Raw genomic sequence first — 25703 nt, 5'->3', positions numbered from 1 at the left:
CTCTTGGAAAGAGTGAGAGATTTTCATAGGTTGGTCTTCCCAACATCTTACAAGCTCTCTAAACAAAGCAACCCAAAAAGGTAAAACAAAAATGGGGAAGAGCAATTATCCCTCATTTGGAAGTTTGTCTAACCTAGGTAAGATCCTCAAAAGTTGAAATTAGGCCATCTTGAAAAACTCAACTTTTAAGGTGACTAGACAGTCACAAGGGAGTGGACACATGGCTAAAATTGGCCTTTACCCATAGGTATAACATATGGACCTTTAAAAATGCCCCTAACCAAACCTTAGAAGTTAGTTTAACCCTCTAGAAACTCACCCAAAGTTTACCTATGGGTCAACCTTGAGTTGACATTTCTAATGGCTCCCTATCCAAGACTTTCTTGGGACCATACTAGGATATTTTGAAAAATGCATTGGTAAAACAAATTCCCTCCAAGGGACATGCCACTGCCAACTCACTTTACAACACATGTGTCAAGTGACAGCACACAATTACACAATACTTAAATACACATGGAAAAACCCTTTATTTGGAATTAATAAATTTAACAAATTCAAATTAAACACACATTCAAGCATAAACATTTACAAATAAAACACATTTACACACGAGGTGTTGTCTCTCCAAATAGACAACCCTTGGCTTCAAAAACACACATAGGTTTAGCTTGATTCTCTGAATAGTTTCCATGGTCACATGGATTGGTTTTCCTGCACATCTCACTTTGCACATTAGTAATCCCAATAATCATATATAATATTATCATGTGAAAAGAATACAATTCAGACATTTGCATACAATTTCAATTATAAAATTCTAGTTTCCAATTATCCAATAAAATCCACATAAAATAATCTACTAACTGGCATCATCATAATCATCATGAAATTTAATCATTTATAAATTATGCATCCATAATTTCTAGCATTAAAATAAAGTACTGCAAATTAGAGATAAATGACATACACCATATCAATGTTATCTAATCACTGGATCATATAGAATCTATGTCCATAATGCATCAAAATAATGTATCAATAATAGGTCCAAAACATGAAAAATAACTACAATGCTATGATGGCTCGGGGTAGGGCCTCACACCCTCCCCCTCTAGGCATGAACTTCCTCCTGAAGTTCATCAAAAAGATGGGGGTACTGAGATCCCATCCGTGTTGCGTCCTCTGATGATGTCGTAACCTCATCATAACAATCCCATTGGACCCTAACCTGGTCCAACTCTTGGCCTCGAAGAGCTAGCATCTGGCGAGCCAAAATGCGAATGGGCTTGAAAGCTAGTTGCCCATCCAACTTCACCTGCAAGGCATCCCAATCTAGAATATGAGACTCATCATAAATATATTTACTCAGAACTGATACATGAAACACATCATGGATACGTGACATGCTAGGTGGCAAAGCTAGACGATAAGCAACTGGTCCTATCCTCTCAAGGATCTCAAATGGTCCAACAAAGCGAGGTTTGAGCTTAGAACCCTTTCCATAACAGATTGGACTCTTATGCGGTCGCACTCTCAAGAAGACTCTATCACCAACCATGAAGCTACGATCTATCCTCTACGCATTTTCATACTTCTTTTGTCTATCTTGTGCCTCTCTAAGGCAATGTCTAATTAAATCCACCTGCTGCTCCATATCATGAACTATCTCAGGACCAATAGCTACTCTATCCTCAATGCATTCTCAACTCAAAGGTGTCCTGCAAGGTCTGTCATACAAAGCCTGAAAAGGTGGCATCCCCAGGGAAGTGTGATGCCCATTATTATAGGCAAACCCTACCAAATGAAGGTACTCTTCCCATCTAGTCTAATGATCCATGATGTACATACAGAACATGTCTTCTAACACCTAATTTACCCTCTCTCTCTGTCCATCCATTTCCAGATGATAAGCTGCGCTAAAGTTGAGTCTAGTACCCATTGTTGCCTGTAACGCCTTCCAAAAGGAAGAAGTGAAGAGGGAATCTCTGTTTGAAATAATCTTACATGGAATGACATGAATTCTAAAAATATCCCGCAAGAATACCTATGCCACTGCTGGTGTTGTGAAGGTAGTCTAAACTGGTGAGAAGTGGGCCACTTTGGTCAACTTGTCAACTATCACCATGATGGCATCATGATGACACGATGACATAGGAAGACCAATGACAAAATCCATTGATATAGTATCCCACTTCCACTCTGGTATCGCATGAGACTGGAGCAACCCACCTAGATGGCGGTGCTTCACCTTGACTCTCTGGCACTCAAGGCATCAGGCTACTAGTACAGCAATGAATTGTTGCATGCCTAGCCAATGATATAACTATCTCAAATCTGCATGCATCTTCTTAACTCTGGGATGTGCTGCATAAGGAGCTCTATGAGCCTCCATCACAATGAAATCATGCAATCCTTTGGAAGAAGGTACATAGGTGTGCCCTCTATGGCATTGTAGTCCATCAAACTCTAATGAATAGCTTGCACACTTCCCTTCCAGGGTCTCTTGAGATCACACTACCTAGCATACCTCTAAATACCACTCATCCTCTAGCAGTTGCTGCAATATACGATCTCTCAAATCTATGTCTATGGACATGGAGCATATCTCATGACGTCTCCTACTCAAGGCATCAACAACTACATTCTCTTTTCCCTTGATGTAGTGAACATCAAAATCATACTCACATAAAAACTCCATCCATCTTCTCTGATGAGCATTAAGATTAGGCTAAGTGAATATGTACTGCAAGCTCTGATGATTTGAATGAAGCTCAAAATGAGGACCCAAAAGAAAATGTCTCCACCTCACAAGTGTGTGCACCACTGCTACAGGCTCAAGGTCATGAGTAGGGTAGTTAAGCTCGTGACTCTTAAGTTTCCTAGACTCATATGCTATAGCTCGACCCTCCTACATAAGGACTTCTCCTAAACCATCCAAGGAAGTATCTGTACATGCCATGAAATCGGCTGAGGGATCTGGCACAACAATAATAGGTGCACTAGTAAGTGCCCTTTTGAGTTCCTGAAAGGCCCTCTCACACTTTTCTCCACCCGAATTTCTTTCCCTTTCCCTGAAGAGATGTAATAGGATGTGCAACCCTAGAGAACCCCTCAACGAAGTGTCTATAGTACCCTGCAAGACCCATGAAACTCCTGACTTTTGTCACACTAGTTGGCACTGGCCAATCCATAATAGCTCTTATCTTTGATGGGTCAACTGAGATCCAATCACCAGATATAACATGCCCTAGATATCTGACCTCTGATCTAAAGAATGCACACTTCGACAGAGTGCCATACAACTGATTGTCTCTCAAGCACTGCAATACTTGCCTCAAGTGCTCCTCAAGCTCCTTCTCATTCTGAGAATATATCAATATGTTGTCAAGGAACATAATCATAAATCAGTCAAGGAAAGTGTGGAATACCCCATTCATGAGGTTCATGAATACATCTGGAGCATTCGTAAGACCAAATGGAACCACGGTGAACTCATAGTGACCATACCTAGTACGAAAAGTGGTCTTGTGGATATCGCTCTCTACTATCCTCAACTAATGGTACCCTGACTTCAGATCTATCTTAGAAAATACTTTGGCACCCTGAAGTTGATCAAATAAGTCATCGATCCTAGGTAAAGGCTATCGATTCTTGATGGTCACTTTGTTCAACTGTCTGTAATCCATACATAACTGAAGGAATCTGTCCTTCTTTACAAAGATGACTGGTGCACCCAAAGGGGAGACACTAGAATGAATGTGACCTTTCTCTAAGAGTTCCTCAAGCTACATCTTGAGCTCATTAAGCTCATTAGTGGTCATCCTATATGGTGCTCTCAAAACTAGCTCAACTCCTGGTACAAGATCTATGTGAAAATCAATCTCTTTTCTAGGTGGCATACCAGGTAGCTCAGAAGGAAACATGCCTACAAATTCCTCAAGGATAGGATGATTATCTAGTGATGGTTCCTTCTCATCCTCTTCCTCTCTATCATTGATGGTGATGGAAAATAACTAGCATCCCTTTCACATGCTCCGCTTAAGCTGCATAGCGGAAATCATATGAAGTGATATGGGTCTCTGAATCCCTGAAATTACTATGGAGGTACCATGATCATCCACACACTCGATCTTTTTCTGGCGACAATCCATCTTGGCTCTATGGGCATATAGCCAATCCATGCCAAGAATAATTCCATAAGATCCTAGAGGTGTGACTTGAAGTTCTACTAAGGTGGTTGTACTCCCAATCTGAAGCTGACAATCCTAACCACTGATTGAACAAACACTCTAGCTCCAAAGCCAACTCCACTTCCCAACTAACACCTTGCCTATTTGCCACTAGCCCACAATGCTCCATAACCAATGGAGATATAAAAGAATCTATAGCTCCTGAATCAAACAAGATAGAAACACTGCTACCTCTGATCATACCTGTAGTCTCTATGACTGTGGCTTGATGTTCTACTTGGAGGTTGTCAACCACTATGAAGACTTTGTGGGACTTACCCATGTCCCCAACTGTAGGCTCTGAATCTGCCATCTGCTGACTGCTTGCTATCTGACCTTGTGGACACTCTCTCGCCATGTGTCCCATGGCCCCACAAGTGAAACAAGCACCACGTGTCTTAAAATCAACACCCTGTGGCCTAGAGTATGCATGTCCTCCTGTCCTGTTTGATCCACTGAAACCACCTCTGGAGGACTGTTGAGTTCGTGGCAGAGGTGTGTATGGAACCTATGGTCATTGATCATGCCTAGGACCCTCTGATCTATCACTGCTTGGGCTTAACACCTTGCTGACCCTGTGGAGGCCTTTGCCTCTTATTCTGCTATGGCTGTTGAGGAGGAGGGGGTTTAAAGGACCCCAATGAATGTCTGTGATTACCCTTCCAGTGGGGTTTCTGAAACCCAAAAGACTGAGGTATAGGGTTTCAGTTCGGATGTCAATCCCGCGTGTCCTAAGGTCTACCTTGAATCTCCTCTGATATCAAGGCCTTGTCCAGGGCAACCCGAAGGCTTCCTGGAGCTGCCATCCTCACTGGTCCTGCTATATCGGCATTCAATCCTCTGATAAACTGGTTGATGAGTAGCTTCTCGCCCTTCAGGTAATCAACATTGGGTAAGAGCTCAAAGAACTTTCTCTCATCCTAGGACACTGAGAGACCCTTCTGCTGAAGGTCATGAAACTCATCAATCTTGCGTTGCCTAAAGTGCTCTGATAGGTATCTATCTCTAAATCTCTTTGTAACGATGTCCTAAGTGACAGTGTCTGCAACTATGTCATTCTTGTACTCCTCCTGCCTCCACCATGTGGAAGTTGTCCCTCTCAAAAGGTGAATAGAAATTTGTGCCTTCAAATTTCTCTCATAGGGACGCAATCTAAATAACCTCTCTAGACTCAATAGCCAAGCCTCAGCGTCTACCCCATCGGTAGATCCTACAAATGATGGTTGTTGAAGACGTAAAATCTCTTTGATCTGATCCCTAGGATCACAGGGTGCTCTCTCTAAAATTACTAGTGCCACAACTGGAGGTGCCTGAGGTAGATGGACCGACTCAGGCTCATGCTTAGCTTGAGCCTCTATATGGTTAGGAGGTGGACTCCTACTCCGCTCCCTAGCTGCTGATCTATGGCTCTCAAAAATCTGGTGCTTTGTTTGATGATCTATTGCAGGGAGTCTATCCTGAACCATTCCTATCAAGTTCTAAAGTGCAACCAAAATGTCTCAGTTAGGGTCAATCAGTTGTTCGAGAGGATCTTCCTGATCCCCTTCTGGAACCGGCTCATCCCGCACAATGTCTTCAAGTGCCATGCGCGTGTATCTAGGACCCCTACTGCACCTACGAGCTTGTCGCGTAATCGGCGGCATCCTTCATGATCAATAAAATAAAATAAAGTAAATAAATAAATAATAATTCTTTTAAAGAAAATAATATTTAAAGCGAAACGTAATGGAGAAAGGTTCCTAGTGTTGTAAACTTGGCTTTGATACCAAAATGTCAGGCCCAAACTTTTGGGCAAAAACACAACAATTTTTTTTTTAAAAAAACAACATAAAATACTAAATACTCAACGATAAAGATGAGATAAATAAGTTTGCCTAAGCTAAGGGTTATCTCAAGCATTAAAAGAATGGGTTCCTAGAGTTAATTTAATTAACTTTACAAATATAACGTTTACAATTTTTTACTTGAATAATCCTACCCCAAGGGATCATCACAACTTTATTTATTAATTAATTAATTTACCCCAGTTAATTCTCTAATTATTAATCAAGGGATATTAACCATTCCAAACAGTATTTAATTACTTTTGGACTAATTTAAATAATGTTAACACATATTTTATTGAATTCAAATTAACTAACTGAGCAATAGTAAAAATGTGTTTAAATTCATCTATTAAAATTAACTAAATCAAATATAAAAAAATAACCTATCCAATAACCTCATTTAATTGACGAAATAAATTTCCCCAACATTAAATATTAAATATCTAATATTTGACATTAAACTACCTCCTTAACATTCAAATAATCAAATATTTAATATTCGACATTTAAAATGCCTCCTTAACCTAAATTTAATCATTCTACTATTTAAAATTTCTATTAGAAAACATCTTAATAAATTTACCCAACATGAGTATAATATTGCTATACAATTAATTCTTTACATCTTCCATTAAATTCCCTAAATAGTCAACTAAACTAAATAATAACTTAAATTAAATGGGGCGATTCCCATTTCAAATTTTAAAAGAAATCTCCCCCCCCCTTTATTATTTTATCCCTTTTATTATTATCTCCTTTTCTAACCCTAACTAGGGTTTTATTTTAAAATCCTTATGACTCCCCCTTCTTTACTTTTCTTTTTTCATTTTATTTTACCCTAACCCGAAATTGGGTTAAGGTTTTATTGAGCAACACTTAGCACATTTTATTGTGTGTGTGTGTGTGTGTGCAGGTGAAGGAAGGCACAAAGGGCCGACGGAGGCGACCATGGCAGATGTGGCACACAGAGGGGGCGAAGGGAGCACTAAGGTTTAACGTCGAGAGGGGCGGAGGTTTGGGTGTGGGCGGCCAAGGTGGAGGTAGTGGCCGCGGCACCACCAGTGGGTCGCCCCACTGGGTGGGTCGTGACCTCCTATGTGGGTCGCGGCCCACACAGTGGCCCGCAGACCGCTATGTGGCCGCGCCCCGCGGGGCACCCTAACTTAGAACTTGCCTCCCAAAACATTTTTTTTTGATGCAATTTGTTTTATTTTATTATTATTTTTTTAAATATATATATATATATATATATATATATATATATATATATATATATATATATATATATGGGCATAGTCAATAGGAAATGTTCATTTATGGGTATATTTTTCAAATATATGCATACTTTATATATGTTTATATATATAATTTCATCTATTTAACCAAAATATTAAATGTTACAAATATAAATTGCACAGATTTAAATAATCTATTTTTTTAAAATCTGAATATTAAATTTATAAAAAGCTCTAATTTAAATGTATATGAAATCTTTTTTTTCTTAGATGCAACACATATCTTATTTAATTTTTCTTACAACAGCATATTAGATTGATGCAAAATAATAGGTAGTTAGAATATTTAACATACATGCATATATGTGTGTGTGTTTATATTCCTAAATCTGCACTTTTATTTTCTATTACACTAACTTAGAAACAAGTATGACAAATAACAAAAATAATTTATTTAACAGCTGCACTAATTCTTTCACATCTCTTTTTGATAAATAAAAAAACAAGATGAAAATCTAAAAGAAGATTTAAACTAACACTTAAAAGTATTTTTCCTACATTTCCTTTTAAAACTATAAACAGAAATAGCTTTTCCTTTTTATTTATAACTGCATTTCTAACACTTATTTTTGCAGAATGATAAAAATAACAGAATGAAACAACTTAAATATTCATCTATTTTTCTTTTCCATTTTTAACATGCATACATTTTATTAGCTAAGACAGAAAATAGATTTCATCCCAATTTATTCAAGCAATATACAAATACAATGAAATCACTCAAATGCCTTTCTTTTTTTTTAATTTCTAGAAATGAACTACTCAAATACAAACACATTTGTTTCTTCATTATTTCCTTTACACAAATAGGAAGATTACAAACTCAAGCCTCTTCATTTCTACCAAATGAGGGCTTGTCAAATACATCTCTTTTTTTGAAACTAAATACAATAAAATAGGAACTTGCAAGTAGATTCCACTCCATTCTTTAATCCAAGCAAACCTGCAATAACATTTGTAGGTTGTGACCATGGAGGCTCACCTCCCAACCTAGGCTTACATGAAGCCACCCCCGAGCTAGGAGAACCAAGGATAAATGAGATACAACCATTGCAAACACAACACAAGAAGACTCACAACTATAGATCTCCCATTCCAAGGATAAACAAGGTTACCAAGTGACTATCTTTTATGGGGTGAAGGTGGACCAAGTACCTAGAGGAGAATCTACAAATAGGAGAATACAATGTCTTTGCAAGGCTACCATAGTAGAATCACCACAAGTTACAAACTTGTCCCAAAAAATATCCTTATGTCCCCCATGGCATACAAGCCCAAATCTCCACTTATGATCCCCATTGAATCTACATAAAAAAATAATAATGTAGCAAGGGTCCCATAACCCTTGTGTATCACTCTCTTCCAAGAAGAGAGTCTCTATACTGTTAGGCTATCAAGAAGCCCCTCACCCTCAAGGCTACTCTACCCTCTCGAGGGTGAGTATGGCCTTGAAACACTCAAAAACATATAGCATGCAACATGCAAGAAAAATATACAAGGAATAACTCAAAACAATCTTCCCAAGCCTACAAAGAAAACAACCATAGAAAAGCACAAACAATCTTTTCACATTAACAATACAAACATATATAAGAAAGTATTTCAACCAACCTTAAAACCTGCAAATGGAAATGAGGAGAAGTTGTAGGAGAGTTGCCCAATCCACTATTCTTCTTCCTTCTCAAGACTTAGAAAAATCAAATTCCAAAAGCCAAAAAAAACTTGAACAAAAATTCTATGTCTCCAAAAATAGAGAGCAAGTGATCAAAATTCTCCCTCTCAAACTATTCCCTAAGAAGACTCTCCTCACTCTTTCCAATCCTCTTGGAAAGAGTGAGATATTTTCATAGGTTGGTCTTCCCAACATCTTACAGGCTCTCTAAACAAAGAAACCCAAAAAGGTAAAAGAGAAATGGGGAAGAGCAAATATCACTCATTCGAAAGGTTGTCTAAACTAGGTAAGATCCTCAAAAGTTGAAATTCGGCCATCTTGAAAAACTCAACTTTTGAGGTGACTAGACAGTCACTAGGGAGTGGAAACATGCCTAAAATTGGCCTTTACCCATAGGTATAACATATGGACCTTTAAAAATACCCCTAACCAAACCTTAGGAGTTAGTTTAACCCTCTAGAAACTCACCCAAAGTTTACCTGTGGGTCAACCTTGAGTTGACATTTCTAATGGCTCCCTATCCAAGACTTTCTTGGGACCATACTAGGATATTTTAAAAAATGCATCGGTAAAAAAAATTCCCTCCAAGGGACATGTCACTACCAACTCACTTCATAACACATGTGTCAAGTGACACCACACAATTACACAATACTTAAATACACATGGCAATGCCCCTTTTTTGGAATTAATAAATTTAACAAATTCAAATTAAACACACATTCAAGCATAAACATTTACAAATAAAACATATTTACACATGAGGTGTTGTCTCTCCAAATAGACAACCGTTGGCTTCACAAACGCACATAGGTTTAGCTTGATTCTCTGAATAGTTTCCATGGTCACATGGATTGGTTTTCCTACACATCTCACTTTGCACATTAGTAATCCCAATAATCACATATAATATTATCATATGAAAAGAATACAATTCAGACATTTGCATACAATTTCAATTATAAAAATCAACTTTCCAATTATCCAATAAAATCCACATAAAATAATCTACTAAATGGCATCATCATAGTCATCATGAAATTTAATCATTTATAAATTATGCATCCATAATTTCTAGCATCAAAATAAAGTACTGCAAATCAGAGATAAATGACATACAACATATCAATGTTATCCAATCAATGGATCATATAGAATCTATGTCCATAATGCATCAAAATAAAGTATCAATAATAGGTCCAAAACATGAAAAATAACTGCAATGCTATGACGGCTTGAGGTAGGGCCTCACATTATCAAATTGATGTGTGGTGATGTGTGGTGATCATTCAATGGTGGAAATTGTCTTGAAATTTGTTGTAATGATCTGTAATGTATTTTGGCAGGCTGTTTTGTTGCGCTTGATGTAAATTCAATTTATTTTGAATGTAGTTAGGGTTTTGTAATTGACCTAGTTGAAAAGTGTATTTAGGTTGAGTTTGAGAAAATATTTTGTGTCGGTGGTTTTGAGAAGAAGAGTGTGTCGAACTAGATTGAAGAGTCTGCATGTGAGAAGAAGAATTGAGCTAAAAAGGATTTGTACTAGCAAGCAAGGAAGTGTTGTGATCAGATTATTTTCCCTTTTGTTCCCTAGTAGTTACAATAGTATTGAAATCCCTTAATTGGGTAGACTTTAACAAGTCTTATTTGTGAATCCCTTTACTAGGTGGCTCATTAACTTGAGTTCTAAATCCTCTAGCAAGGTTACTCCTAACAAGATAGATCTCCTAACAGGGCTGATATTGTAAATCCCTTCATCGGTTGACTTCTAACAGGGTATGCTCTTTACAGGCATATTGTAAAGCTCCTAACCGAGCTAGGCCTTTAACCGAGTGCATTCCGAAAGAGTGCAAATATTTTATGGGTGCTAATTCCCACTGCGGTTTTTCCCATTTGGGTTTTCACGTGAAAAATCTTTGTGTCCATATGGTGGTTGCATTATTGGTTTGAGCATTTGATATCCTTACATTGTTTGCATAATGATGAACACTAGAATGAATGGTTTGGTAAATCTTCTAACTGGTATGTTTGAGTAGTTACTGGTAATGGTTTTTTGAGGTGTTTTTAAAGTATTGCAGATTTTTTTAACTATTGATTCACCCACCCTCTCAATAGTTACCGGATCTTCATAATAACAATTGGTATCAGAGCCCTAGGTCATCTTTGTGTAGAGGCTTAATAGCTTGAGGTAAAGATCAGATCCTAATTCCCTTAAAGGCTTGACCACTTGGAAAAGATCCTTAAGAATAAAATGAGGGAAGGTTCAATGAGTAAATGAGAGCTTTCAAATAGGCTTGTAGATTCTGAATAAGCCTATGATGAGCTAAAGGTCAAGTACAAAGCTTCATTGGCTAAGAGAAGAGAGTTGGCTGAGCAGTTGATGAAACTTAGTGAAAATAGCTCATCTAAGAAAGCAAACATTGATGCCTTGGTTAATGAGGATGAAAAGTTGAATGATGATAAGAAAAATCTAAGGAGAGAGATGGAAGCCCTTACCATTAGGATGAGTCAAGATTTGGAAGCCAAAAGGATAGTTGAAGACACAATACAAGATAAAGAGCATGAGATCATAAAGCTGAACCAAGAGATTGGTACCTTGCATGCACAACTTCATGAGGAAAAAGAGAAAATACAAGCTGATCTAGACATGGCTATGTCTCTGAGAGAAAGTATTATAAAGAAGAATGAGAAACTTACCAAGGAGTTGGTTGATGCAAATGAGTTACTAGCTAAATTCAACAAGAGAAATGTTATGCTTGATGAGAAGATTCAGTCACAAAGGCATAACAGAGATACACATGGCTTGGGATTCACAACCTTTGAACAAGGAGAGCCATCTAGTACCAAGGACATCGTGCATGAAGCCAAATTTGCACCAAAGATAAAAAAGAAGAAAACTGATAAGAGAACCTACAAATCGATATGTTTTAACTATCATAAGGTAGGTCATACTGCTAATGTTTGTAGAAGTAGATCCAGTACTTTTGATGGATATAGACCTAATGCATATGAAGGATATAAGTATAGTACTTTTAATGGATATTGCTTCAATTGCAACAAGTATGGGCATAGAGTTGTTGAGTGCATGTCAAGAGTGAACAATCAGAGATCTTACATGGGTCAGAGGTCTAATGGTGATTGGAAGAAATCTTATAATAATCGGAGAAACCCTACTTGGTAGAGATCTTACAATGACCAGAGGAACCCTACTTGGCAGAGACCTTATGTGAACCGATTTAGTCCTTATGAAATGGAGAATAGATGGAATGTGACATGTTCAATCTATCACAACTTTGGTCATGTAGCTATGAATTTCCAAAGAAGAACTGATAGAGGCAATGTCGGACCTTGGAGCACATCTGGATGGCATGTTTCCATTGTCACAAACCATGATACCTTGCAAATTTCTATAGAGATAGATTGAGCAAAATGGTTAATCGGTCTGGTGACCAAAATGGAAAGAAAATGGTAGATGTGGAAGAAACCAGAAATGAGATGAATAAGATATGGAGAAAGAAAAGTGAGGAGAAACCATCTGAGGACTCCAATTCTTCTCCTAGTGTGGAGAATCCTTCATCGAAAAACTAATCTATGATGAAGCTTAGGGGGAACATATTGTCAAATCCATTTCCAGACCCCCTAAATGGTGTGCAGTAAGTAAAATCTACATGTTTTGATGCAATATGATGTTATGAAGTAGTTTTTTAACAAGTTACATCTTAAACCGGTAAATTGAATGTGATATGTGTGCCAACATCAAATTTTAGAGTTGAACAATGATTAGGGTATGTTCAATTAGTTTAGTAAAAGCCAAAGAAAAAGTGTTTTGTAGTCTCATTTTTCACTTAGCATTTTTGAGAGCACATCTAGAGGATGACGAAAATATGGAAGAGCTTTTGATTTTTACTTTGGTGAAGAGGATAGAAGATTGTGATTCTCACCGAAAACCCTAATTACAAATAAATCTGATGATACCATCAAGTTTGATGTAGTTGAGGAACAAAAGCTAGTGATTATTGAACCAGAAGTTCAAAATGATGTAGAGAAAAAAAATATGGAGGATATTGCTCAACCAGTAGATGAAGAAGATGAAGAGGAAGAACAAGAAGAGACTTTTATACTAGAACTAGTTATACCTAGACATGTAAAGTTGAATCACTCAGCAGATCAAATAATTGGTGACAAGAATGCTGGAGTACAAACAAGAAGAAAGATCAGAGAAAGTGCTTGTCTGATTTCCACAGTTAAACCTAAGACAATGAGACAAGCTCTCAAGGATGATGATTGGATAAAGGCTATGAATGAAGAGCTTGATCAAATAAAGAAGAACAACACTTGATCACTTGTCCCTAGACCAGCTGATAAAAATGTCATTGGTACTAAGTGGGTGTTTAGAAATAAACTGAATGAAGATGGTGAAGTGATTAGGAACAAGGCAAGACTAGTTTGCAAAGGATGTGCACAAGAAGAAGGTGAAGATTATGGAGAAACCTTTGCACCAATTTCTAGACTTGAAGGAGTAAGAATGTTACTTGCATTTGCAAAAATCAACAGATTCAAGGTTTACCAAATGGATGTTAAGTTTGCATTTTTTAATGGAATCCTAGAAGAAGAGGTTTACATAGAACAACTAGATGGGTTTGCATTGACTGAAGACAAAGACATGGTATGCAAACTGCATAAAGCTTTATATGGATTAAAGAAAGCTCTAAGAGCATGGTATGAGAGACTCCATTCACACATAATAAAGATTAGATTTCAGAGAACCAGTAAGGACAACAATATCTACTTGAAGACTAAAGGAGACAAGTTATTAATTGCAGAAGTATTTGTTGATGATATCATATTTGGAGGAAATGATGATATGAGTCTAAATTTTGTAGAAGAGATAAAAAAGAAATTTGAAATGTCTCTGATAGGTGAGATCATATTTTCATTAGTTTGCAGGTTCAACAGATGGAAGGAGGCATCTTTATCAATCAGTCCAAGTATGTGAAGGAGTTATTGAAAACCTTTGGGATGGAAAACTCTAAATTGGTTGGAACTCCCATGGTTACAGGTTGTAGATTATCAAAGGAAGATGATTCAAATCCAATGAATAAAACTGAGTATAGATCCATGATTGGGAAACTACACTATGTTGTTCATAGCATAATGAACATTTCTCATGCAATTGGTATAGTGGCTAGATTTCAAAATAATCCTAAAGATACTCATATGGTTGTAGTGAAGAGAATTTTCAGATATCTTAAAGGAACTATTGATTATGGATTATGGTATCCATATAAAGGCAAATTTTCTTTGAAGGTATTCACTGATGTTGATTGGGAAGGTAATATAGATGACCAGAAGAGCACAATCGGTGGCACATTCTTTCTTGGAGGAAGACTGGTATCCTGGACCAGTAAGAAACAGAGTTGTATTTCTCAGTCTACAATAGAAGCAGAATATGTGGTTGTAACCATGAATTGTACACAAGCAATATGGATGAGACATGTATTGGAAGGATTCAAGGAAACTATGATAGAACTGGTGATCATATATTGTGGTAATACAAGTACAATAAGTATTTCAAAGAACCTGGTATTTCATAATAGAACAAAGCATATTGAACTGAAGTATCATATTTTGAGAGAGAGAATGTAGGAAAAGACAGTCGGGATGGAACATGTGTCTAGTAAGGAGCAATTGGTTGATATCTTCACTAAGCTATTGCCTAAGACTATCTTTGAATATCTTAGAGGCAAGATAGAGGTCATACCCCTACCGAAGGTCAACTAAGATTTTGTTGAAGAATCAATCCAGTGGACTAATTGAAGATCTTTCACATCGGATTGATGAGAAGTGGGATACTCCTCAGGGGGAGTAGCTAAGATGAAGAAATCAAGAGTAGTTGAGATGAAAGAAAACAAAGAGCAACAAAAGATGAATTTGACACTTTTCACCTTTGGAATTGTTGTCAAAGCGGGAGAAGGAAATCAAAGGGAGAAGAACAATGATAAAGGGAGAAGTAAAGAAAAGAAGGAGAAGAGAAGAGAAGATCCAGTACAACAGTCATAACTGGAACTCTTATAGTTATGTATGGTGAGTGTTCAATTTTGCATGATGAGATTTTGGTATTGCCATTGTGGTGTTTCCATCAATGCCAAAGGGGGAGATTATTGGCATATTGTTGGCATAACTGATGAAGACAATAATGGAGAGATTATTGGCATATGGAGATAATGATGAGATGAGAAGATGACCGGTAAAGTTGGTAAAGTTGATGGAGATTGTTGGCTAGATGATGATGATGATATAGTTGTAAGTTGTTTGATGACTTTATTTGTGTTTTCATTGATGGTTACCATGTTTTTTGAGTCATCTAATTCATCTAGGCCTACTAGTAAAGCCTGGCCGATAGAGGAATGTGTTAGACAACAAAACTGCTAAGTTGCAGTATACCGGTAAGCAGGAACAATGAGATGATCAAGACACCTATATTGATGATTGGTGAGGAGTTAGATGTTGCAGTATGGAACATGTGTTTATGACATTGGCATGAGTTTCTTATTTCAACCACATCAACAAATTCAGTATATTGAGTGAGTTATGACTTATTGTCAAAAAATTTATGAAGAAGAATGTATATCGGTAACAAAGCTTTGATCGGTAATGATTTATGGTTTGGCGGTGGATCTTATCATGTTCATAACTTAGTGATGATGTGTTAGAAACCATGTGTAAATATAAGATGATGTTTAAGCATGTACAAGGATCAGATTTCTTGGGAAATAGCAAAGTGCTTAGCAGAATGTGACAAGGGTTTGATTGCTTATCAAATTGATGTGCAGTGATGTGCGGTGATCATTCAATGGTGGAAAATGTCTTAAAATTTGTTGTAATGATCTGTAATGTATTTTGGAAGACCTTTTTGTTGTGCTTGATGTAAATTCAATGTATTTTGAATGTAGTTAGGTTTTGTGACCAACCGAGTTGAAAAGTGTATTTAGCTCGAGTTTGAGAAGAGATTTTGTGTTGGTGGTTTTGAGAAGAAGAGTGTGTCGAACCAGATTGAAGAGTCTGCATGTGAGAAGTAGAATTAAGCTAAAAGGATCTGTACTTGCAAGCAAGGAAGTGTTATGATTAGATCATTTTCCCTGTTGTTCTCTAACAATTATAGCAGTATTGAAATCCCTTGACCGGGTAGACTTTAACAGGTCTTATTTGTAAATCCAATGACCAGGTGACTCATTAACTTGATTTCTAAATCCTCTATAAAGGTTCCTCTGAACAAGGTAGACCTCCTAACAAGGCTAATATTGTAAATCCCTTCACCGGGTGACTCCTAACAGGGTTTGCTCTTAACTGGGCATATTGTAAAGCTCCTAACTGGGATAGGCCTTTAACCGAGCGCATTCTGAAAGAGTGCAAATATTTTGTGGGTGCTAATTCCCACCATGTTTTTTCCCATTTGGGTTTCCACGTGAAAAATCTTTGTGTTCATATGGTAGTTGCATTTTTGGTTTGAGCATTTGATATCTTTACATTGTTTGCACAATGATGAACACTAGAATGAATGGTTTGGTAAATCTACTAACTGGTATGTTTGAGTAGTTATCGGTACTAGTTTTTTGAAGTGTTTTTAAAATATTATAGATTTTTTTAACTATTGATTCACCCCCCCCCCCTCTCAGTAGTTACTGGATCCTCATAATAACACTCTCGATTTAGAATATTTTCAATGCAGCATTATTAGTGAAAGAGACTAAGAATGCAATCAGAGTTTGCAGTCAAAATTAAGTGGGAATATTGGAAGAATTAATTTATTCTATGATCATAGGCTAAACATGCAGCCATTACAACTACAAGATATTCTCCTTGATCTGCTCCACATACACATACATATGTTAGTAGATAGTTCATTCTAGTTAGCAATTTGTTTTGAAAATCCATTTACATCCAATTTCTTTCTTACTAGGTGGTAGATCAACAAGCTCCCATGTGTTTTTTTCATCAGAGATTGATACTCTAACTCCATTGCCTCTTTCCAAGGCTTTGAATCTAGTTCTTCCTGAATAGTGGATGACTCAATGTTATCAACAACAAGTCATTAGTGCAAAATTTACCCCATTGTGAGTCATGTTGTGAGTCCTTGGTCCTAAGGTTGAAGTGTCTGGAACTCCATCCAGCTTTGCATCTTAAATGGTACTAGTATACCATTTTGGTAAAGGTTTTGTTATATTGGAAGGTATTGATTGACTATCAACATTCCCATCATTTTTACCATTCATGTTGAATATAGGAGCACTATATGAAGTAGGTGTTGATGTTGAAGGAGAACCTGACTCACTCTTCTCATAAAAAATGGCATCCCTACTAATACATATTTTCTTTATGTCAGGATCCATAAGGTGATATGCCTTAGACTCACTGCTATAACCAAGAAGAATAGATTTCATGGATTTTTCATCAAGCTTCTTTCTCTTTTGTTTAGGAATGTGCATATAGGAAGTGCATCCAAAAACATGAAGATGTGAGATAGAAGGCTTCACCCCTATCCATGCTTCTTCTGGAGTGCTGCCATCAAGGGCTTTGGTTGGAGAATGATTCGGAATATAAATAGCAATGTGTATAGCTTTAGCCCAATATGTATGCTCTAGTTGAGAATCTTTCAGCACACTGCGGACCATCTCCACGATGATGCAATTTCTTTGTTCTACAACACAATTTTGTTGAGATGTGTATGATGAAGTTAGTTAACATTGAATTCCATTTTTCTTCATATATGTGGATAATTTTATGCTGGTGTACTTCTCCCCTTGATCTGAGTGGAGGGAAAAAACATAGTGATTTGTATCTTTCTCCACCTGAGTGCAAAACTCTTTGAAATAGGAAAGATCTTCATATTTATGATACAAGCAATATACTCAAATTTTCCTTGTATGATCATTAAAAAAAGTTGAAAGTACCTATATCCATGGTAACTAGGTGGCATGGGACTACATAGATTAGTATGCACCAGCTGCAAAGGTTGGCTTGCACAATGCTCACTAGGATAGAAAGGTTCATTGTGTTGTTTTCCAGCAATATAGCTAGAATAATTAAAGTAATCTCATGTTCCATCCCCTCTCGTGAGAGAGTAAAGGTTGTCCAAGCTTTGATACCATATCAGAGATTGCATTTCAAAGCAATCAAATTGATTTTCATTGTATTGGAATCATACATATATATACAATGAGTTGGAGAGAATGTACATTCCATTAATGATGGGTTCAACAAACTCCAAAAATATGTTATGGAACAACAATCGAATTAATACAACCAAACAAACTATATCCTATGTTATACTAGTAGACAATAACAAATCAATCTCATGGGTAAAATGATGGAATATGTTAACATGTAGAAGAGGTTATGACATGAAAATATAGAAATAACCTCCTTGGTGATTGACAATCTTAACTCTAGAACTATAAAGCCAAATATTGTATTGCTGAGGAATGTAGACCAAAATGCATAGACTCTATCTTTATAAGATGTATTGTTTATACCTTAGATGAATTTTATCAAATACACAAGTATGAATAGGGACTCAATTGATGTTCATATAACTCCTTGAAGCATGCAAAAACCAATCTATGTGACTGCATTCCTCATTCAAGGTATAAACATTGTACTATAACCTAACCATGGTGCACCTGATACATAACATACTTCCATGTTGTCTTGGTATTATCTTATGTCATGAATACATCTAACTGGTCTTCTAGGCTACCTTATTGTTATCAAACATATTGATTCCATGTCTTCATCTGTGTCAAACTATCTCTCTCAATCATGTTGGTTCTAAACCATTTCTCTACCTCTTTATATACACCAATTTGTCTCTATACAAATATGATAGGTTGACAACAATGGTAGTTTGACATCAATAAAAACATATTGCAACAATCTCCCCTTTTGTCATTTATGGCAAGACTTATTTGCACTCTCTCCCTCCCCCTTTGACATCAAGGGAAAAGAGTAAGGGGACAACATCTAATTTTTCTAAATAGATGATCCCCTTAACCATACGAACCCATTGCAAAACTCCCCTTGAGATGTATCACTAATTTCCTCAAATCATGATATAGAAAATTTGACCCTCTGATCTATATATTGACCAAAAACAAAACAAAAAAATTGAGCCCACACTCATCCTTTGCACATATACATAATCATAAAATTTTCCTATCAAAAATTATTTACAACTCACTCAAAGGGTAAGATGTGTAGATTACCTTAAGTTGAAACAAAGTTGCATCTGAATGTGTTTTAGCTAATGATAGGATGTGGTTCTAACATTCAAATTGAATGTATAGTTCTTTTCCCTCATCTCAAGTGGATGAGACTTCCATCTTCTGATTAGCCTTCTTTACATCAGATAGAAAACCAATCAATAATGTAGGTCTCGAATAAACAACTTCCCTTAATTGATCAAACTATCTTTTAATTTGTTCTCTTTGGTCCTAGAGAAAAGATAGTTGTGAATGTATACTATTTATGCTCCTTTTTCACCATCTCTATCCTTCACTGGCTCATATATGTTGGCCATGTGTGTGACCTATGACTCAATGGAGTCAATTTGGTCCTTTATACTCTTAGTTTATACTAACCAATTTAGACCAAATTGGTATAACATGGTGGCCTCTTCCAAACATTTTTAAATGGTCTTCATACTTTCCTGCTATTTTTTGTGTTCATTGGCACACCTATCAGAGGCTTTTACCATTCTCCTATCACTTATATTTCTTTATGGACACTCTTGCTCTACCTTTTCTTCAATGTGAGAAGAATGGAATTTGAATGAGTCCAACAAAAGCATCAAATTTTTCTCTAGATCCAAAGATGAATCAATTTTTACCTTACATAAACCTTCCTAAATAATCTTAATAGCACCATCTACTAGTTGAGTCTTCTCCAAATGCTACTACACAATCTCTTTCCTTGCTAATGAATGCAAGATATCACCAACTTGCAACTTGTGAAGGGGAGAGATATTGGACAAATCAACTTGTCCCCCATGAGTTGGAATTTGAAGCATTTGTTGTGTCACCACTAGTTGAAACTAAATCTATATTGTTAGTAGGTCCTTAAATGAGTTTGTTGAGGGAGAAGAGGATCCCTAACATATTTCATGAATACTCTTGGAATTAAAAACTATCTTCTCAACAATGTCCTGATATTTCTCATGATTATCTTCTTTCTTCTACTCATCATGCACTATATTCTCTAGATGAGGAATATTGTGTTCCTCAACTTGATTTGTATTCCCCAAGGAGGGACACCCAATTCTCATTATTCTCCTACATCTTATGCATCATTTTTCTCTAGAGGAGCAGTCTTCTCATTTTTCCTGTCATTCTTCTCAACCTCATCACTTCTTGAGATGTCAATATCAAAAGATGAAACATCTATGTCTCGAGAGAACAAATCAAGTATATCCTACTATTGGAATCCAAGAAAACTGAGAGGGGGGGTGAATCAGTGTTCTACCAGAATATAAGATTTTAGCCTTATCAAAGCATTGATTTATCAACCGGTAAACATAAATGCATGTAACTAAAACAAATAATGCAATCACATAAATGAACACCATAACACGAAGAATTTATATGTGGAAAACCTCAATGAGGAAAAATAATGGTGGGATTTGTGACCCACAATATCAATTCACTGGCCATATGAAGAGATATTACATACAATAGGGGTCTGCACATATAGGAAGGCACACTGCCTAGAGCACACTACTCATCACCAAGAGTCTCACTGACTACAATCACTTTCTAATACAAAACTACAAAACTGAACTCATATAATGCATCTGCTATGCCTGATTGAGTTTCGGTTAAGGCTCTGACTATTCTAGCTCTTAAACCCTAAACCCTTGTTGGAATAACATACACCTTATGAGTACCTTACAAATCATCTACAAATCATTATAGAATATTGCTTTCACATACAAATGATCACATATATAAACTTCGCATGTCAGATCTTATCTTGAATGTTATTTCTTAAATGACCTAATAGACTAACTTATATACACTTACAAACATATATGTCATATGTGGGTTTACATATAAAATGATAATACATCTCAGCTCATTACAAATATATAAATTATAAAATGATTTTCCAGATACTGCCCTTCGTCGGATCTCCAAGTGATGTCGGCTTCCCATACCGGTACCTAGTTTGTCAGTTACCTTTGAAATCCTTGATGTTGGTGAAGTGTCTATTGGATGCCGATGAACCAAAATATGTTGCCAATGTTTCCATCAATGACAACATAAGAAACTGAATGAGTGTCAATTGCCAACAATCTCCCCCTTTGGCATTGATGGCAACACTCATGTGAAAAATGGTTTCAATTTGCCCTATTGATCCTGGAATGTGATATTGCTCCCCCTGAGCTATATATACCATCTAAAATTTGATCCATACATATTTCACCTTTCTATTTTTCACATATAGAACTCCCCCTTTGGCATCAATGCCAAAAACTGGTACAAAAAATGAATAAATCAATGAAATTCTATATAGGGGATTGTCTCCCAAAATACGTATTGGAGTTGAATGAATTTGAAGACTTTCAGGTAAGCATTCTTCAAAAAATCCAAGTATGTGTCCCAAATAGATTTGAATATCCCTGAAATTGGCACAAGTCCATTTAGGGCATATGCATGAGATTCTTGTTCCTTGAGTAATGTCGGTGTGGGGTTTCCCATCATATCTATATACTCCTTATGTACATACAGTGTGTCAAACCGAGGACTCACTAACCCTTTGATTTCCTCTGCTCTCCATATGATTTTATCCCTGTCTCTTTCAAGAGATGAAATCTATTCTTCTAATAACAAAATTTGACCATCTACAGATGTGGTTAAAGAATTTACTCCTTCAAAGTTATTTACAATGCCTGCAATTGTATTTTGAACATCTTTAATGCTTTTGTCTATACCTGTTGTAAGTATACTTGAGTTGCAGCATACCCGATAAATATTTGTACATTGCCTCAAAGCATTATCTATCATTTTCAATATATCATCTATCTGTACTTTGTCCAATTCAATCAACTAATCAAAAGTGGCCTTCTTGGCCTAAGAAAACTGGTCCAAAGCACGCCAGTTAGAGATCTAGTGTAGTGATTTAAATTCCATTGAAATATGCTTTGTCAGCATCTTGAGCTTTCCGGATGGGCTTTCTCCCTTAGCAATTTGGAATTCTAGGACTAACTGGTACAAAATTGGAATGGAATGATCAATTATTTGCTTTTCCTCAGTCCCTTGATCATTTTTTGAGCTACAATCATCATGAGTTCAGTTGAACTCATCTTGGTTATGCTCTTCTACTCAACATTAGCAGTGGTAATTGATAATAATGTAGTTCTGGATGCCTATTCTTTGATAGATTCTTCTCCCTTTTTCTTTGATGATTGTGTAGAAATACTTATCTCAGTTTGAAGTTCCTTTTCCTTCTCTCCTTCCTTATTTTTCTCTTTATCTTTCTCCTCTAGTTTATTTTCTCCTATATCATCTTCTTTTGCACCAGTGGCTTTGCCACTTGGTACAACATCTATTACTGTCGGTTCCACATTTGTTGTATCTATAAACTATTCATTTTGATTCTGAAGACTATTGTCCTCAACATCTATAACTTGTTCATTATGTACGCTATCTTTTTCTTCCCGTATCTCCTCTTTATCCTATACATTTGCTTCTGGTAGAGATTTTAATTCCTTGACATCTTTCAAAATTGTGGATGGGATATCCACTACACCTTTGCCTTTATCATCAACCAGGATGTCTAAAATGTTAGACTTAGGATTAGCTTCTAATGATGTAAAGAAATTAGGGTTGTCAATAAAGAATTTAACCCATTCCTCATTGGTTTCACTGATTATTTATTTAACTCTTCCTCCCATAAGGCTAATTGTCCTATGTCTACTTTGGAAAATTGTTCTATTAGCAGTTTCAAGACACCTATCCATCTCCTCCAGGGTAATTGAACCTCAATTAGTTAATGATGCTTGAATCTTTATGCTGCAGTCTTCCTCCATAGCAGATAATCTTCTAACATTTATATTATTATATAATTGTGTTGGTATTTTATTTGTAATCTCTAATAAAGCCTTCTTATATATGTCCAAGTGTAACAAGGCTGCTTCCTCAATTTTTTTTTGTTCATTATCATCCAAATGTTCATAATAATTTTGAATGTTCTTTAACATACCATCCTTTGTTATCTCATCTATTAACTCAACACAAGACATAGGTGGAATAATAGTTACATTACCAGTTTCAATAGCTTCATTTATACCTTCCTTCTTCTTCTTCTTGTTGGATGTTGCAAGAGTTTCTTTTATTGGCCTTTTCTTTTGAGTAGGATTCCTTTCAGTTGGCTGACTAGCCAATATCTTAATGGTTACCTTCCTTGGTGGCTGCTTCCTTGTTTTCTCACATTTCTCCTTTGGATCTTCTACCTTCTTTCTCTACACCCTCTTGAAAGATAGAGGATTTTCATCCTCAATCTCATTATCTTAAGTAATTGGTGCAATGAGAGCTTCAGGTTGTTTCGTCTTCTTGACTTCTTTTTCTGATGAGGCATCAGTTATAGTCTGAATATCTTTTGAGACCTTTTCAACAAATTGGCTCACTTTTCTCTGTTGCCTCTCTCTCTTCTTCTAATTAAATTCAATTTTAACTTCAAGTTGTTTTGCTTTGTAGTTCCAAATGATTTTTCAGATTCATCTGTCAGTACATCGATAAGCATCCTAGCATATGCATCCAAAATTCTTGCATCTACCTCATAACCCATTTCCTCAATCCATATCTTCTGGGGTATCACATCTTCCATAAGAGTTTCATCCTTTTTCACCATAAAATAGATTTTAGTTGAGTATTTCTTAGCTATGTGCTTTGGAATTCTTTCCCTTGACTTCATGGCTTTCTGAAATGATTTGAAGTACCCCCAAACTTTGTCATCTCTTCGGTTTCCCAGAACTATGATAGCACCCTTAATTTGCCTGCCTACTGGTATATCAAAGGTCCATTGCCTTTTTCCCAAACTCGGTATCTCATTCAAGAAGAAAAGAGTTAGGCACACTAACAGATTTCCTTACCGAAAAACTCCTTTATATTTTCCCTTGATTTTTCCTAAGTTCATAATCAAATCCTCTTTCATGCATTCAAACAGATCATACTTTTCATTCTTCTTCAACATTTGATATACAACAAAAATGCAAGAGCTAGAAACAGAGTTAAGTCGGTTAGATTGGGTTACCTTGTAACCTATAATCATGCTGACAAATTTGACATCCTTGTCAGTAATGGTATTGACTCTCATTGATTGATTATCAAAGGTTGCACCTGTGAGCTTGTTGATTTGATCATTTGATATCTTCTTCTCTGGTTTCTAACCTATCTAAGGTAAGCCAGTGATGGCCTTGATTGCTTCCTTGGTGATCTTATGGGGTCTATCCAACCAAATAAATTCACCATGAACCCTGCTCAATACATACCAGATTATTTCATCCTCAAACTCAGGAATATCCAAGATTCCGATTAACCCTAGGTCTGCAATATACTTGAATTTGGGATTGATGATTTCAGAGTCATTCAATATTTCAAATATGTACATTGATTTGATCTTAGTTGTTCACAAGTCCTCTAGATTGCAGTGGATGTAAGCTCTAACATCCTCAACATAAACAACGCCTTTGGGAACCCTCAAAAAAGCATTGACCGAATCATCTAGAGTTGCAATATGTGGGCATCTTTTGAATATTGGTCTTGGATAGTCCTTAACCTCTACTATAGTGGGATTTTCAATGAAAGTAGGGAAAAAAGAAGAAAAAGCCTCCATTTCAAATGATTGAATTGTGAAAAATACCTGGAAATAGTTGTCAGTGACAAACCCTAGATATCTCCTTTGAATGCAATTGAAATCACTGATGGTTGCTTTTGATCACTCTAAATCACCTTTCACTCACTCTGTATCACTTTGAATGCAAGAGGAACATACTGAAGTGAATTCTTCCTTTTATCCTTTAAAAAAACCTAATTTTCCATCAACATAAATGCCTTCCAGTGGGACACATCAGATCTCGATTCAACATATATATATCAGATAAACTTTCTCAGATATCTGAAACTTCCTTCCAGATCTCTTTCCTGGGGAATATGCAGGATTTTCAAGAAATTTTCCTACCCCTAAGGCATCTCTCTCAGTTGCCAGATGAGCTTCCTACCAGTGTAAGAACATTCTACTCTATCGGTTGAGTAATTGCAACAGTTTCACCTCCCGATTGATCATCTGACTTCCTGACCCATCTCTTGGTATGATCATGCTGAATCTCATTGATCTTTTGCTTTCCTTTATCATTTGATCCATCATTGCTAACTAGTGGATTTTTGCTTCTATAAAACTTGTCTATGTGTCCAATCTTGTTGCATGCATAGCATGCAATATTGTTCATTTGAATTGCTTTTCTATATCCAGAATAATTGCTTGACCTGCACTGATTATCCATGTGTCCAAAATTTCCATATGCATGATATTTTATAATCATTCAGCAATCTTGGTGCAAGGGCACCCCTTCAACATGATCATTTAGGATCAGAGGAGCAAGGATAAGACCTTAAACATGTCTTAG

The sequence above is a fragment of the Cryptomeria japonica genome, chromosome 11, assembly GCF_030272615.1.
Source record: "Cryptomeria japonica chromosome 11, Sugi_1.0, whole genome shotgun sequence".
In the NCBI taxonomy this organism is placed as follows: Eukaryota; Viridiplantae; Streptophyta; class Pinopsida; order Cupressales; family Cupressaceae; genus Cryptomeria; species Cryptomeria japonica.
The sequence above is the reverse complement of the archived record's forward strand: the minus strand, read 5'-3'. Positions refer to the sequence as shown.